Source organism: Petaurus breviceps, unplaced genomic scaffold (assembly GCF_028583685.1).
Source record: "Petaurus breviceps papuanus isolate PSGF00001 unplaced genomic scaffold, PetGlider_PUasm1.0 185, whole genome shotgun sequence".
NCBI lineage: Eukaryota > Metazoa > Chordata > Mammalia > Diprotodontia > Petauridae > Petaurus > Petaurus breviceps.
Window position 1 is genome coordinate 9,795,619 of NW_027185797.1, and position 15,300 is coordinate 9,810,918.

Sequence of the window (15,300 nt, forward strand, 5' to 3'; positions counted from 1 at the left end):
GAAAAATAAGTTTAATAAGTTGTAAATTGCAGGATATCTTAAATTATCAAATTAAATGAGCAGAGTAAAAAATATGACTTACAATAGGAAGGAAATTCTACAGGAGGGAAATGAAAGGTATTAAAAAGCCAATAAAGATAAGGGATCACAACTGCAAAAACTGGGAATCACCAGTATAAAAAAAATTACCTGTTTGAAAAATACAGACTATTTACACCTGCAATACCATTCTAACAAATGGTAATAAACTCACTGAGGACAACCTATTAGTAGCTTATTTATTTATAGGGAGAAAAAAAATGTCAAAAAAGAGCTTTTATTTATCTTCATTTTTTAATTGCAACATGTACACAGGTGGTTCAAACTAATCAAAAACAATTCTATGAATATATAGCACATCTTAAAATATAACTACCTCCTCTACCCTGAAAAATTAAGCTATCATAAATTATTTTGGCACATTAAAACAGTAATTTTTACAGTAGCCTAGAGTGTTTTTTAAAAGATAGCCATAATTTAATTTCAAACTACATTTGCCATTCAGAAATAGTATATCATGTATCTATAAACCCACATGTCTGTTCTTTACGAAGAGAAAAATTTATAAAAGAATTTCTAATTTTAAAATCCTACTACAAAAAATATACTGAAATTCAGAATATATGACAAACAACTTTGCCTTTTATTTATTTCCAGGTCAACTATAAAAGCTAAGTAAGGTGGGTATTACAAAAGCCGAGTGAAACAAATACTCTGACCATAAACACTAGGTGTCCGATGCTTTCAATCAAACCATTGCAATTAATATGAAATTCTAAATACAGAATATAATGCCACATAAATAGTATAACAGCCAAGTCCTGTCTAAGAAGCCATATGTTTTTTCCCATTGTTCAAAAAAAGAAGATGACTTCCCGTCACTTATGTTTCTGATTAGCAAGGTGATTTATGCCACAATCACTAAAAATGCCAGCAAGTGAATGAGAAAATGCATAGTGACTGCACCAGATGTGCACAATAAACAGGAATCCCATTGTAATCTCTGGTACTTAGTTTATATGAAGGTAATGTAAGAAACACTCTTGGATATGGCAAAGTCACTCTTTTTTTACATTTGACTATAAATGATATGAAATAAATTGTGTGTTTTATACTTTATGGCATGCATACATTGATAAATTAGGTACAGTTTTGTATCCCGACTTATCTACAAGACAAACCTGGCTAAGATCATGGGGATTAATTGCTTCAGAAGTGTGAAATGCAGCTTTCCCATTCTTTTCTGCACACTCAGTGAAGAAACAATGATTAATCACTGTTTAACTATTCTCCTGAGGATCTACAAGATTGCCAAAGCAGGACTTATCCTCATAAATCCAAAAAACACAGGTTTAGATTTGTTGCCAACAACTGAAAGAACATGAACTTAAACCCATTCGTTATCAGATTAAAATAACGTCAAGATTTTAGTACCCCTACTGGTACACAATTCTCTTTAATCAGCAACTTCAATGGGAAATTAGATTAACATATAAGATTTTTTTTTTGAGCATGTATAACTTATACAAAATAAAAACATATTCAAAGAAACCTGACAAAATCACTACTAACAATAAGGTCAAATATACTACAGAACTAGAAATCATCTGGTTCAATCCCCTCAAATTATACATAAAGAATTTGAGGCCTAAAAAATTGAAAGTACCTGCCTAAAATCAAGCTAGTTAAGAGCTGATGCCAGACCACAACTCAAGCATCCTTAGGCTTTTTCCCTTAAGGAATATAAATAGTTCAAATATTTCCTACTGTTTTTGTGAATTACATATGCTATTTTAAGGAATGTCTGCTTGTAAATTAGGGGGACAAAAACAAGTATTTTTCCAATACTTTATCTTTTAAATTAAGCAACTTTTTTATATTTTTGGCCTTAGACATAATATCCTCCCAGACTCATTATCTGGAAACCATTCAATAAAATAAGGAGGGTTAGAAAAATTCAAGAGTTATGCTTTAAAAATATGCATAACTTAAATTCTTAAAATAACTACCCAGCAAGTGATTCCTGGTCACTTGAATAAATAAAATACCTAAAATAAGGCAAAATTAGTTTCCACTAGTTTTAAATTTTTTACTGTATATTTTTCTATGATAAAGTACATTTTGTATTTTGATAATAAATCTTTATTGATAAAAGGAGAGAGGCTGGACTCAATGTCTTATAAGGATCCTTCCAGCTACAGAGATCAAATGACTCTCCAATATACAGCAATATTAATGGTATGACTTACAACAGGAATGGTCGAGAAATTAGGGTAAAATAAGCACTTTTAACATGACAGCTGTGTCATACTTAATATGCAGATTTCCCAATATCGAGGATAAGTTTCGACACTTATCTACCAAAAAATGCAACTACAGCTATCACTCCATGATGGTTTTTCTGATTTGCTAAAACCTTTTTAACACAATTTCTTATTCTTTCCTTGCCAACCTACTATGAGATATCGAGCTGTTTTCTTCTTTGTTTAGCAGTGACTGCAGAAGACTAGCAGCAGTACAAGAAAAAGGAGGTGAAACTGATAGTCAATTTCACTGCTCGTTAACTCTTATAAAACAAAAGAGGGGGGGAAGGTGAAATTAAGGGTTTGTGTCTTATACCACTCAGTTTTAGTGAAGGGCAGGTTTTTTCCTTCACTATCACAATGACCATGCCTTATTTGCATATACAGGAAATTTCCAAAATTTTAATGCAATTCTAAGTAAATTTGGGAAGGCATTTTTTATTATTGGATTTCTCCAATCTTCAAGTTAATTAAAAGAATTTTGTCTTTCAAAATACATGAGATTTTCCTATTTGAAGTGGATAGGAGATTAATACATGCTTAGTGGAGAAGTCTATGCTTTGTTGTTAACTTCTCACCCTCAACCTCTGTTAGAATGTACCTCCTTGGGGCGGCCAGGTAGCACAGCAAGTAAGAGCACCGACTCCAGTGTTGAGAAGACCTGGAGATCGAATCCCGGGCTCAGACACTTAGCACCCACCCAGAAACACCTGGCCGTGTAACCTTGAACAAGTTACTTAACCCCCAATTGATTAGGGGTGGCCAGGTGGCTCAGCGAGTAAGAGCACTAGCTCTAGTGTCAGGACAACCTGGAGATCAAATCCCGGGCTCAGACACTCAGCACCACACCCAGAAATAACTGGCCCTGTAACCTTGAGCAAGTTACTTAACCCCGATTGCTTAAAAAAAAAAAAAAAATGTACCTCCTTCAAGAGAGGGTCTGTGTCATTTTTCATCTCTACAGCCTCAGTGCCTAAAAAAGCCTTAGACATAGTAGATATTTAATACACGTTTGGGAATAAAAATTCATCATTTTCTTACTTTGTCAATACCTATCACATTTACCTTGTAACATTTTACTCTAAATAGCATACTCCTACTTGCTTCAAATCTCTTGCCTCTATAGTGATATGCACACAAGGAACAGAAAGACAGTAAGAGTAGCACTATGTCTCATTAAAATGAGATGATGGGTATTCATCACATATTTGTGTTTATATAAAATGTGATACATATAAATGATAAATATTGTAAAATACTATAAAGCAGCATAGCAACTTTATGGGATAAGTTCATGAAATCTTTGCAACTGATTTGCCAAAGTAAAACTACTTGTAACTTTTTTTTTTCCAATTAGAATCTCTATTGGTAAGGGGGGGAAGGGAGGTAAGAGGGAGGGAGAGAAAGGGAGGGAGGGAGAGAAAGGGAGGGAGAGAGTCCCTATCCCCATCTCTATCCACTTAAAATATAAATTTGTGATGTCCAAACTAAAAGCTTCAAATGTACAATCCAGGAGAAAGAAATTTTTTTTTTAAAAATTGCTTCTGGTTCTGTTTTTCCAGTTTCTATCCACAAATCTTACTAAAAGTAAATCAAAGACACAGCACTGTGTTACACGCTGGAAAGAAAAATACAAAGAATGAACGAATGTCTACTTACAAGAACCCTACATTCTTAATATTGGTGACAATAGGGAGGCTAGGTGGCACAGTGAATAGAGCACCAGCCCTGAAGTCAGGAGAACTTGAGTTTAAATCTGGCCTCAGACACACTTGACACTTACTAGCTGTGTGACCTTGGGCAAGTCACTTAACCCCAATTGCCCTCTAAAAAGCATTTAATAATATATTGGTGACAATAATGTTAATATACACAGAATTTATTCACAAAAGTGAATTAATACAAATGCAAGACAGTTAAATACAGCAAAGGAGACCGCACCCCACCTCCCCCAAAAGAAAAAAGAACTAATATACTGGTAGGAGAAGTAGATTCCTTCTGGTCATAACTTCTTGACAACCCAGGAAGGAGAAAGGATATAGAAAGAGAAAAGTGATCAAATGTGTCAAAGAAGGATGAAAATTAAGAAAAGACCATCAAATTTAGCAATTAAAGGACCTTGTGAAAATATGTAAAGTTCAGACAAGATCCAATAGCAGACATCTCATGAAAGGAAAGGGAACTAAGATGAAGTCTAAAATGCCAAGGAGGTCATAAAAAGTATGATACAAACACGAAAGATACACATTATGTAGTGTGTGTATATATACATGTATGTATATGCATGTAGACTATATATAGGAAAAGTACATATAAGGTATATGTGCGTGTATCTGTGAAAGGTGTATATGTATAGAGAGATACGCATGCTCATGTACACGTGTAAAATGTGTGTACACATACCACTTCCTATCTATGACCTCTTGGGAGTTTTATTTGTATTTATTAATTTCTGTCAATATTTTCTGAATATATGATTCAACTATTATTTTCTCCTTTATTAGACATAAGCTTCTTCTGAAATTTATGTGTTATATAAATGTAAAATTTTTAAATGCCTACTATAAAGATATATTATATAGATTTAAAATGACTACTGCATATAAACACGTGCATATTCTAGTATGCTGGGTTTTTGTATTAAAGAACAGGAAATAAAGTGGATGCCCATCAATTGAGGAAGAGCTACTTCATAAATGTGGTGGATGAACTGGGTGTAAACTTGTGCTGTAAGAAAAGATGAATCTGAAGAATACAGAGAAACACATGGAGACCTTAATGGCAGGCGGTGCCCTGAGTTAGCCCATGCTGGGTCAATATGGAGATCTCAGGTAACTGCTGCTTATGGGGACAAGCTGGACTCAGAACTGAGGGCTGCCTGCAGGTGGGCTGTGCAATGAACAGAGGCTGGGACTGCAGTCAGCCCTATACCTTGGGCAAATCACTTACCCTCTACTTGCTTAGTTTTCTCAACTATAAGAGAGGGATAATAAGATCACCTGCCTCCCAGGATTGTTGTGAGGAGGATGACATTTGTCATGTGCTAATAAGCAAAGTGCCTGGCAGAGAGCCGGCCCTATATAAATGCTAGTTACCATTATTATACTACTATTACTATTATGAACCAAGTAGGAAAACATCAGGATAAACTACATTTGCGGAAACTACAAATGTACTAGCTACTGCAAGAAGAGAGAGAGAGAGAGAAAGGGGAGAGAAGAGTCTCACTAACATATACATTCTCGCAGTAATACACACACACACACACACACACACACACACACACACACACACAGTTATTATCATGGAGCACCATTTCAGAGGAATCAAAATTACAAATAAGCCAAAGTCAGAAGACTGAATAAGTAGCCCAATTCACATTACTAACAATAGTTCATAATAAACTAAGAAATGGGGGCGGCTAGGTGGTGCAGTGAATAGAGCCCAGCCCTGGAGTCAGGAGGACCTGAGTTCAAATCTGGCCTCAGACACTTAACACAAATACTAGCTGCGTGATCTTGGGCAAGTCACTTAATCCCAATTGCCCTCCAAAAAGAGGGAGGGAGGGAGGGAGGGAAGGAAGGAAGGAAGGAAGGAAGGCAGAGAGAAAGGAAGAAAGAGAGGAAGGAAGGAAGGAAGGAAGGAAGGAAGGAAGGAAGGAAGGAAGGAAGGAAATTGAGAACATGCATGTCTGAAAAACATATAGGCCAGACAAGGAACAAGAATTAATAAATGGGGGCGGCCAGGTAGCACTGCGAGTAAGAGCACCGGCTCCAGTGTCGGGATGACCTGGGGATCAAATCCGGGCTCAGATACTTAGCACCACACCCAGAAATAACTGGCTGTGTAACCTTGAGCAAGTTACTTAACCCCAATTGCTAAAAAAAAAGAAAAAAAGAATTAATAAATGAAAAAGCATTTAAGTGCTTGTTTCCTATGTGCCAGGCACTGCTCTAAGTACTAGGGTACAAAAATATAAGCAAACAAGAATAAGAAAACAGCAAGACTGACTCAATGGTTCTCTGCTACCACTGAGAACAAGAAAAGGGGTTCCAGGGGTAGACCCTCTATCAACAATTCATTAATGAACAAAATGATGAGAATCACAGAAGATAAAAAAAAGAGGGGAAAGAACTACATCAGTATAAAGAGTGTCCATATTTATGAAATCATATATACAAAATATTCCATTGAGAGTCAACAATTAACAACCACGTGTTAAGGTAGCAGGCATTTAAAGTGCCTCTTCATGAAGTAGGAGTCCTCTGTAAATGAAGCACAAAACAACACAGATCAAAAAGCTAAAAAAAAAAACCAAAACCTGATCTTCCTAAGCACAAGTTTGACCATGTCAGCTACCCTACTCATGCAAGTCTGCTATGCTTGGCTTTCCAGTATTCTCACACCTTACACCTCACACTCAGCAGAATAGGGAAGCCTTCCTTCTGCCAACTCCAACATCCTTGGGGGTTGTCCTCCCTGCCCGGAACTAAGTTGCTCTTTATTTCAGCCCCAGAATCACTGGCTGCCTTAAAGACTCAGTGAAGGTGCCCCAATGTGCAAGGAACTCTCCCTGGCATCCTTTCCTGCCAGTGCCTTCCTCTGCTGATTACCTCCAAGGTATTCATTCCATCTACATGTTGTTTGCTTGTTGTCTCCCCCACTAGACTCTGAACTCCTCAAGGGCAGGGACTGTCTAGCTTATCTTTGTGTTCGTAGAGCTTGGCATAGTACCCAACTGACAGCTGACTGACCGACTGTTGGAGAAGGAAAACATCAAAGATTAGATTAACAACAGCCCACATTCATGTAAGACTCTAAGATGTTAAAGTACTTTTCCCACAAAACTAGAAGAGAATACATGTGTAACTACAGTGAACAGTAACATAACAAGTCTAAGAAGCATGCTGGTAAAGCTTATTTCGAAATACGCATTTTTTTAAATACATAAAAATTTTTAGGGGGTTTGTAGTGATTTAGAATATGCATGTACAGGGATAGGGACTGGACCCGTGACTGCACTGGTATTGGGAATTCCTCTACCAATGCAAGTCGGTAAGCCCTTTAAACTTAAGTTCTTAAAAGCTGTCCAGAGCACTAAGAAGTTAAAGATGTTTGCCAAAGGTCACACTAACAACAGGTTTCAGAAGTGGGATTTGAAGTCAGGTTCACTGGGCTTAAAGTTCTATGCTGTTGCTGCTTAGTTTAAAACTGTGCTTGAAAGCCTGAAGGCTTGCAATAATAGGATTTCTGAATTACAAATTTTAGTGGGGTTTGGGGAAGGTTAAGTGAGAAACCATAAATAACAGTTTAGTTGTTTCTCAACTGAGTTGTTTATAGAAAATTTGGGGGGGGGGTGGAGAAATACATTAGATGCCATAGGAGAATATAGACATCCACACACCATCCAGATCATGTATGTAACATGACAAATCAAAGGTAGATCCCCAAAATACAAGATAAAAAAAAAACTCTTGACATATTTTCAATTTCAGTAAAAGAAATGTTAACCTATTAACTCATCAGTGTCTTAGCAACTATGGGCTCCTATTCACTCGAAAAGCATCCTACAGCAGAAACAATTACCTTTTAAAAACCTACTCCCATACAAAATCAAATCACCTATGCTCTAACTTAATTTCACTTAAGTTAATTCACTTGAGGGACATAAAATATGCCTAAAAGGTAGAAATACACATAAATCCACATTGAAATGAAATATGAAGTGTTGATTCTTCATACAGTGACCAAAATAAAGAGATATATAACATTAGTAAAATTCACTCCTATGCAGCACAAAAGGTATCATTTTCCCAAATTATTTATTTATTTTTAGTTTTCAACATTCATTTCCATAAGATTTTGACTTACAAATTTTTCTCCCCATCTTTCCCTTACCCCCACCCCAAAACAGCAAGTCTACTGAATACCTCTTCCCTCAGTCTGTTCTCTCTTATATCCTCCCGCATCCCTCCCAACTTTCTACTAGGGCAAGATGGATTTTTCTATACCCCAGTGCCTGTATATCTTATTTGCCTGTAAAAAAAAAAAATTTCTTTTAAACATTTGTTTTTAAAATTTTTGAGCTCCAGATTTTTTCCCTTCTTCCCTCCTCACCCACCCCCACTGGGAAGATAAGCAATTCAATATAGGTTGTACATGTGTAGTTACACAAAACATTTCCATAGTAGTTATATTCTGAAAGACTAACTGTATTTCCCTCCATCCTATCCCACCCCCCACTTATTCTATTTTCTCCTTTGACCTGGTTCGTTTTACTAAGTGTTTGCTTCTAAACTATCTTCTCCCCCAATCTATCCCCCCTTCTATCATGCCCGCTCTTATCCCCTTCCCCCCTATTTTCCTGTAAGATAAGATACTCAATTGAGTTTGTATGTTATTCCCTCCTTAAGAAAAGGCATCAGTTTTAAGTGATTGTTATATAATATAAATAAAATATATCTACAACTATAAATTAATTGCTTCAAGTATTAATCCTGGAGATAAATGATTGTCTTACTAGTTTTTTAGTAATGTACAATCGTTGACATTTGTTAAACACATGCTTCTATACTGCAGCTACAGGAATGACAACTGTATTTCCTAAAGAGGCTATCCAATTTAAATAAATGACTACAATAATATCAATTTACTTGAAAGACCGCTTTTTCTTATTCTTATTGATTGGGTATCTATTAAGTTACAGAATACCACAAAGCTGATGAGGAAAGCACAACGCATGTAAAGGAAGGCAGCAGTAAGATACTATAGTGTAAAACATAAATCAATGATCTATAACTGAAAAGCACTACTATTAACAGATCTAGTTGACACTCATTGAGATTCAATAGGAATGAATTACTTCAAGCAAATTTTCCCAATAAAATCAAATTCTGATGGTGGTCTTGTTGGCTACTAAAACCCAAGTTTAAAAATATATAATTTGCAAAGAATTCAATAAATCTGGTACTGACGTTTAGAATTATTTCAGCAAACTCGTTCTATCACATTCAGATCAATTAATTATACTGTACATAGTGTGGGTTCTGATTTCACCCCATTCCCATTTGATATGGTGAGAGGGAAGGGATTGTACTACACAATTTGGTTTATTATAATTTTGTTTTCAATATTATCTTCAATGTTAAATACTGTAAGACAAAAGCTCTCAACAACACACAACCATAGACTGGAAAGATCATCTGGTAAAATGACTTTCACTGGGCTAGGAAGACGTTTAGTAGCATTACATTAGACAAAATAAAACCATAATCATTCCCATGAGGGGATCCTCTGACTGTTTACTCGTTCCCAAGTGGAAATACCTGTCTCTCAGAAGTGGGGTTTCCTCCCTGGATGAGAGAACTCTCAGATGGCGGACTTTAGGCCTGAATCAAATGCTCTGTAGAGCATTTAAGAATAAAATGCAGACAATTCAGTCTGCAGGTGTGAAGGAATACTATTACTGCACTGTAAATAATTATGGGATAAGTCCAAATAAGAAATCTGCTATATGCCAGGCAATGTACTCAATGCTGGGGATATAAATACAAAAGACAGTCTCTGCCCTCAAGAAGTATACCATACTAGTGGGATACACGTTCACAAATAAGTACAAATAGAACATGTACAAAGAAAAGGCAAGGAGGAACCCTGGAAGCTTCCCTCCTGTTTTTATTGTGGCTATTGCTGTTGAGTCCTTTCAGTCATTTCCAACCCTTCATGACCCAATTTGGGTTTTCTTGGCAAAGATACTGTGAAGTGGTTTGCCACTTCCTTCTCCATTTCATTTTACAAATGAGGAATTGAGGCAGACAGGTTAAATGACTTGCCCAGGGTCACACATCGATAAGTGTCTGGGGCCAGATTTGAATTTAGGAAGATTAGCCTTCCTGACTCCAGGCCCATCACTACCTTCACCAATCACCTAGCTGCCTCAATTTGGCAAGGCTGTGAAAGCCAGATTAAGCTCAATCCAGACTTGAGGTGATGATTTTGTTAAGGGAAGAAATGCACAGGCTCTAGAGATGCTGAAGAGAAAGGATCAACAAGACTGGGAATAGGAATAGCCTCATGGCAATTTGATTCAACATGAACTCTGAGTGGGTCCAAGGCACTTTATTGGGTTCTGGAAATATAAAACAAAACTTCATCTTCAGGAAATGTACATTCTACCAGGGGACACAACATTTGCACAGATAATTTAATATGAGATAATTTGTAGAAGAGAAAATTAGCAACCATAGAAGTAGGAAAAGCCTCACCAAAAAGGCAGTAAACTTGGTCTTGAAGGAAAACACGCATTCTAAGAGAAGGTGAGGAAAGAGTGCATTAGGAACAAGCGACAGCTTGGGCAAAGACATGAAAAACAAACAAGAGGATAACAAAACCTGCCCAGTTTGGCCACAATGTTACAAGCATGAAGGAGAAGGCAGGATGGAGGCAGATAATGAAGGCCACTAAGTGGCAAGTGCAAGAGCTACTGGTAAATCCCCCTCCTGCAACACTCCTCCCTTCTGGCCTTTCTCCATCATGCCACAGAGAATTCTTCACACTGGAAGCTCCCCCCCGCTCCCCCGACCCTGAGATGTAGCACACTGGAGTGGGCCACATCCGTCTAGAACAGACAGGTCACATAGCTATTTAGAATGTACTGTGGGATACAGTGTAAGGTGATGGCTGACGCCTAACTGCTGCCACTGTTTTCCAGTTTTCCCAGCAGTTTTTTTTTGTTTATTTTTGAAATTAAAAAACGGAGTTTTCTTCTATGGAAATATTGTTTTCTACTTTGTCAAACAAATATTGGGTTAAGTTCCAATGAACTATTTTTAACCAATACCAGAAGGAATTGATGGCTGTTGCTTAACAATATAATCTGAGGTCTCAAAATGCTATTCTCCTTTCATCCCTATCTTTTAAAAAATTATTTCTTTTGACATTCAAATCTTTTGTTTGACCAAATTAATTTCCAAATTGTTTTATCAGGTTCTATAAAGTATCCCATTTATAATCTTGATTGGTATAGAATAAATTAATAAAAGGCATAAATTTATTTGGGTATTATAGTGATTTTAATGAGATAGACTCATTCTGGCCATTTACAATGAATAGTCTCCTCAATATTTAAGATGTTCTTTATTTCTTTAAGTAGTACTTTGAAACTGAATCTATGTAAATCTTTTGGGTGCTTTGGTAAATTAATTCCAAGAAATCTTATGCGTTTTATAGTTATTTGGAATGGGATTTCTATCTATGACTTCTTGTATTTTGTTATTATCACGTATAACTACAGTTGATTTTTAAGTATTTCTAGCCTGCAAATTTGCTAAACTATTGCCCCAATTAAATACTCCCCAAAATGCTAATTCCCTACTGTTTTCCAAATATAACATCATATCATCAATGAATAAGGATAGTTATCTCTTCTTTTCTTATCCTTAAGCCTTTAATTTCTTTATCTTATCTTTTCTTAGCACTTCCAAAACTATGTGAAATAGTGAGGAGAATAGTCACTTTGCTTCCATAGTTATTGGAAAAGGTTCTAGAAAGAGTATTCCCATTTCATATGATGTTTGCAGACTTTTTGGTTTTAGATGCTATGATATATTGTTTAAAAGGTTTCTCCGTGCTTCTATTTTGAAGAATTCCATACTAAAAATGACTCTTGTACTTTTGCCAAAGGCCTTTGCTACATCTATTGAGAAAAGAAAACAATGTGGTTTTTGATGTTTCAGTTTTTAATATGATTATGTTGACCATTTTCCTAATGCTGAACTATGCTTTGTGGTATAAATCTAAGTCGGTCATAATGATTTCTTCAATAAATTATTATAGTCTATTTGACAAGAAATTTGCTTAAGATTTTTTAAATCAACATTCATTAATGATACTGTCCTATATTTTTCCTTTTTGCATTTTTTTCCTTCATTGGTTCACTGCATTATGATTATATTTGTCTCAAAATTATTCTGGTAGAATGCTTTCTTGAATTTTGGAAATAATTCATAAAGTATAGGTATTAATTGCTCATTAAGAGTTTGATGGAATTCTCCTGTGAATCCATGAGAAATAAGAGGTTTTTTGTTTTTTTTTTCCCCCTTTGGTAGTTTATTTATGCCTAGTTTTATTTCCATTACTAAGAATTAGTTAATTAAAATCTCTATCTGGTTTTCTGAGAGTTTAGGTATTTTATATTTTTGAAAGTATTCCTGTACTTCTTTTATGTTTTTAAGTTTTGTTAGCATTTACTGGCTATAATATATTCTGATTATTCTTTTTATTTCTCTGGTTTTGTTGTGATTTCAGTTTGCTCATTTACTCTTTTGTTTTGATTTTCTGCCCACTTCTATTTAATCAGATGCCGAAAGGTTTATCAATCCTATTAGTATTTTTAAATAAACAGTTTTTTGTTTATTTGTCATTGGTGGGGGTGGAAGTATTAATTTCCAATAGATCTAATTCTCCTCTCCTTTTTAATATCTCATTTGTGCTTATTTTAGATTTGTTTATTCATTGGTGTTCTAATTTTTAAATGAATATTCAGTTCGTTAATCTTTTCTTTTTCTACTTTATTAATGTTTCTTGTAGGGATATGATTTTTTAACAAGATGACTAGTTAGCGATATAACAATAACCCAGAAGTTTCAGGATACTGTTTCATTTTTCCATCCCCTTAATTTTATTCTGCATGTATCTTAGGTTTTTAGGCTCGTTTCTTATAAGCAATAGATGGTAAGGTTTTATACTTTTGTCCAATCTGACATACTTTAAAAAATGGATTATCAATATTTTAGGTTATGAGGTTTTTGATTTTCCTCCATTTGTCTCTAATATTGAATTTTTTCTAGTTATTTTTTTTTTTTGCCACTTTTCCACTACAAATACAGTACATGCCTCTTCTACTACTTTTGCTCAATCCTCCTCAAGCAGACTCTATTCTTCTAGTTCTCTCCTCCTCACCCTAATTCCCTCTAAAGGTTATCTTTTTCCCTTTGGAGTTTTGCCTATTAGTTCCTTTTTCTTTCCTGATTTATCGGATTATTTAATTTGTCCCTTCTTTTTTTTCCCCAGTCAAGTAGATTGTCCCTTCCTCTTAAGGGAGGTGACACAGACTGGGAGACCATACTGGGTCTGGAGCCAGGAAGACAGGAATTCAAATCTATCCTAAGATACTTACTAGCTATATAATCCTGGACTGCCTCAGGTTCCTCAAGTGTAAAATGCAGATAGTAACTACACCTACCTCTCACAGAAGCTCAAATGAGATATCTGTAAAGCTCTTAGCACAGTGACTACCCATGGTAGGTGCTACATAAATGCTTATTCATTCACTCCTCCTCCCTTCCTTACAATCCTCCTCTCCTCCCCAACAACCAGTCAATTGTGTTCATTAGTTTTATTTTTTTTATTTCTGTGTGTGTGTGTGTGTGTCTGCCTGCCTGCCTTTCCACAGGAGATGTCCTTCACTAAATCTTTGTTATTCATCCTCTCAGTCTGCTCTAGAACATTATTCTCTGGTTTATGGCCCCCTGAATTGTCTAGACCCCCTCTATTCTTTGCATTCTTGACGAAATCAACACTTCTGAGGTCTCCATCCTGGTCTCTAAGCAGTTTCTACCACTGCCTTGCAGAGCTTGCCCCCAAAGTCAATTCCTGCAGGTGGCAAAGAGTTAACTGTTCCATGGCAGGACCCCATTCACACCCTCTATTATTCAGTCCAACAGGGACCTTAGTCATCTTTTCCTCAAATTCTCCTCCTGGGTCCATATCTTCATACTCCTTCAGTACCAGGAACTTTCAATTCCTCTGTTCTACTCCCAACATGCACACTCTTGATGTTGGACAACTCTTTTGGACTTGTTCTAAGACCAAATGGACTTGTTATTGGACCAAATTCCCATAGACAACACCTGGTGAAAGGTTCTCCTCTCCCTTCACCCATACCGGTATATTCATCATTGCCCCCATTCTGCACCACCAAAATAAGGCTTCTCTTTCTTCCTCTCCCTCCTTTTCCATTCTACCAGGACTCCTCATCCTTTTCTTGAGACCCCACAGGATTTATCCTCCTGTCACTGTTGGCCTTTAACTTGAACAGTGCACATCACATACTCCCCCCCTCCTTCGTTCCATGAACCCTCCTACTTTATAATTTTGTCCCCAAAAAACATTCATTTACTTTCTGGTGGCATATTACTAGGCTCTGTCCATAATGCCCCAGGCTAGTCCCACACACTTCACACCTGTGGCTAGTGTATACTTAGAAAGAAGCTTCTTATGGGTCTCTCTCCTGTCACTATGATACTGTAGCCCAATGCTGAGCAGTGCAGGGCATGTCAGGTACTTCATACAGGTTTACTGACTGTTTCCTTGGAGGTTACACTCATTCACACTTCCTATGTTTTTGTTGTTTGGGGTATTCAAGAAGCAAATGATCTCAAGTCTGGTTTTCTTTCTAAGAATATTTCAAATGCCTCTTTATTATTTGATGTCCATCTTTTTTCATTTATGGCTAACGCTAATTTTGCAGGGTAAGTCACCCTGGGCTGCCCAGAGCTCCACTACTCTTCAGGACATATTATTCCTTTGCCTGCTACATTTGCTGGTGCTTCTACAACAGTCTTCTGTTATCCTAATTTCCTTTCCCTTATATTTGGAGAACTTTCTCCTGGTTTCCTTCAGAAATTGTTGTTTCTGAACTAATTTTTTTGTTTGTTTGTTTTGCTTTTTGGAAGGCAACTGAAGTTAAGTGACTTGCCCGAGATCACATGGCTAATTTTTATGTTAAGTGCCTGAGTCACATTTGAACTCAGGTCCTCCTGACTCCAGGGCTGGTGCTCTATTCACTGCGCCACCTAGACACCCCCTGAACTAAATTGTTAAACATAACCACTACTTGTCTAGGAGTTTGTTAGCTCCTCCTCTCATCCTGGAGATAATCTATGGGTTCTTTCGATTG

At 36.4% G+C, this 15,300-nt stretch overlaps 1 protein-coding gene across 12 annotated transcripts in view; it reads right to left on the reverse strand.

Moving 5' to 3' along the window:
- Positions 1 to 15,300, reverse strand: part of TBC1D5 (TBC1 domain family member 5) — a 630,316-nt gene that overhangs the window by 447,839 nt on the left and 167,177 nt on the right. The window lies entirely within an intron of this gene.